Genomic DNA, 2,669 nt, shown 5'->3' on the forward strand with positions numbered 1-2,669 from the left:
CGCGCAATTTTATTTTCTGTAGTTTCTTGCACAGCTTGATATATCAAGAATAGGTGTTTAAAGTTTAATTAAAAGATCTGTTCGCGGAGAAAGTTATGAATGTTCGCGCAAGATGAAACGGCAGAAAAGTAAGTTTTTCAAGAAAAACAACAAAAAAGATTTGATATAGCTACAAATGTCATACAGCAATATCCCGGAGGGTTAAAATCCACCACATTTGTAGCTCAGGTCCTCCTTTGTTTTGTCTTTACTTCCTTTCGCTCGTGCGTCAGCTTTTTCCTTGCGTTTCTTGCGGCGTTGGTAGACTGAGGGGAGGATTTCTTGATGCGCTGTTGGTCACCTGTCGAGCAAGCTTTCATTGTGTGGCGTCCAGGCTCGATCCCAATGTGTATCAAGACATCCAGCGTCCCTCTGTTTCCATTGTTAAAGTGGCACACTTCCAAACTTCAGTGTTGGCAGGCTTACATAGACATTTTTCGGTACCCTTTGCCCGATCATGCCATTGAAACCTTCATTGGCATTCTGTGTCTTGCCATGCAAACATTTTTTGAGGAGCTCGTCTGAACAAAGATCTTTGACCATAACCTTTGCCCTGTTCAGAACGTCATTTGAAAGTCCTCCCTTGTGCCTGTAGTTACATTGGCGAGCCGCTTTAGCTCGGTTGAAAGCACACCAACTGGTAGCTCCTACGGGGCACAGCCCATGCCTTGGATTGTCGTCCGTGGAACTGCAGTGGAACGAACTAGCTAGCGTTGCCTGTTTCATTCCTGCAAGATTTCCGACGTTGGCTCTGGTGGCAATGCCATAGTAATTTTGAAGGCGATCAATGAGCCCATCAGTCAATTTTCCTTTGCCACCTAATCCACGCACGGTTTTCTTCAGCTTTCTTAGCCGCCAGCCAACCCGTTTTTGGACATGGCCTATGCATTCAAATTTTTTTCACGCTATTTGGTCCATAAATATCCTTCACTGTAGAGTAGCTCTTCGAGTCTCCGTCTCCATAGTAGTGCACATGTTTCAAACGTCGTTTCTGACCTCTCAAACATGCCGTAAAGTCCAACTGGCTCCATACCACCGGCAGTGCCTGTGTGGTTGGCATGACAAATTGTGCGATTCTCCTTCCATTCCAGGAATTCGCTGCTTGTGGGACTGATTTTGATGGTTGATCTTGAATGACTTTCATGTGCTGGGCAAAGCTTCCACATCAGTTATTTTTCCTGTATCCACAGATATCAAAGAAACGCAGCAGTTCAATGAAGAGTGGCCTCGTTTTTGCCTTGTGCCATCCCCTGGCACTCCGCACTGATTACTGTTTACAGCCTTCTCCACTTCAGCTGCTGCATCAATCATTGACTTCGATGCAACCTCCTTTGTAGCGTCAGACACCTTCAAATATATTTTATTGTAGGCGGAATGCCACGGGGGTGGAGGCATATTCATAATTTTGCAAAATGTTTTCACACCCGCATGCCCACTTCATAGTTGTCGCATTGCATATACAAGCCGAACATTGTTCTCCACTGAATGCCCTGACTTTTTTGATGAGGAGAAATTGTTCTCATAGCCACATGCAACGCACACAGTAGCCAACACACAAGACACACCTGCATAGGAGCGCTCCTCAAGTTTCAGGGATGTTGCCAAGCACTAGGGACATGTAAGCGATGAAAAAACATTTGGCACAATGTCAAGGTCAATTATCCTGTTTCCTTCCGGCGTAGAATCCGATTTATAGTCATTGTTGTCCTCCACATCTCCGAGTTTCAAGGCATTTGCTGAAGCATTCACGCTGGCAGGATTCGGTTCATCGACATCTTCACCTGTCGTGTGTCTATTTCAGGCAAACTTTCGCTTTCGTCCCCTCTGCACTCTAAACTTTCCCATGAGGGTAAAGCGCGTAAACAACGAAGTGAAATAGTTGAAGCACGGTCGGCAGATTCTTCAATTTGCGCGGGAACGCTCCAGGGTACGCAACTCACATGATCGAGACATTATGCGTCCCTCTTGCGAGCACGTTTGTTAATAAATGAAAGCAAAATAAACTTCCACGCTTAGAAGAACTAATGATTGTAATCTGAAAAATTATGGTGCAAAAAAAAGGTAAGTCCGCCAAATGAATCAAATATTTTTCGGTATGTAGAAACCGAAACTGTGTTAGTTTCGGTTTTGCAAAATGCACAGGGGGTTACAAATTTGGCTGTATCTTTGGAACGGTTTGTTAGAAGCATGCTTTTTTACCACTCATTCAGAAAGGAATGTCTAACTTGTTAAAACAATATTTAAAAAATTGATTAGAAAAGGTTAAGTTTTCAAAGTGGCCTCATACCTTATTAAAAGCATGTATGATGGCAATCAAAGCACACTGGCGATGGAGAGGTGGGAAAGTGCCCCTTTCCTTGTGACCCGCGGTGTCCGGCAAGGTTGTCCCCTCTCGCCTCGTTTGTTTGCTCTCAGCTTAGAGCCTTATTTGAGGGCAATATTTACAGACCAAAGCATCCGTGGCCTCCCTCTCCCAGGCTGTCAGATGCTGCGTGTGACTGCTTACGCGGATGATATTACGTTGTATCTGCGTGATGAAGCGAGCCTGCTGTGCTTCCTTCATCTTTTTGACAGATACGGCGAGGTGTCTCGGGCTGCTCTCAATTTTGAAAAAAGTAAATATCTTTTTA

General features: G+C 44.6%; 1 pseudogene; it reads right to left on the minus strand.

Annotated features, from left to right (window-relative positions):
- Nucleotides 1-224: 224 nt before the first annotated feature.
- On the minus strand, nt 225-1,884 carry LOC146192332 (uncharacterized; annotated as a pseudogene).
- Nucleotides 1,885-2,669: the final 785 nt, after the last annotated feature.

The sequence above is a fragment of the Amblyomma maculatum genome, chromosome 4, assembly GCF_055883805.1.
Source record: "Amblyomma maculatum isolate TAMU_Amacu chromosome 4, ASM5588380v1, whole genome shotgun sequence".
Taxonomy (NCBI): Eukaryota; Metazoa; Arthropoda; class Arachnida; order Ixodida; family Ixodidae; genus Amblyomma; species Amblyomma maculatum.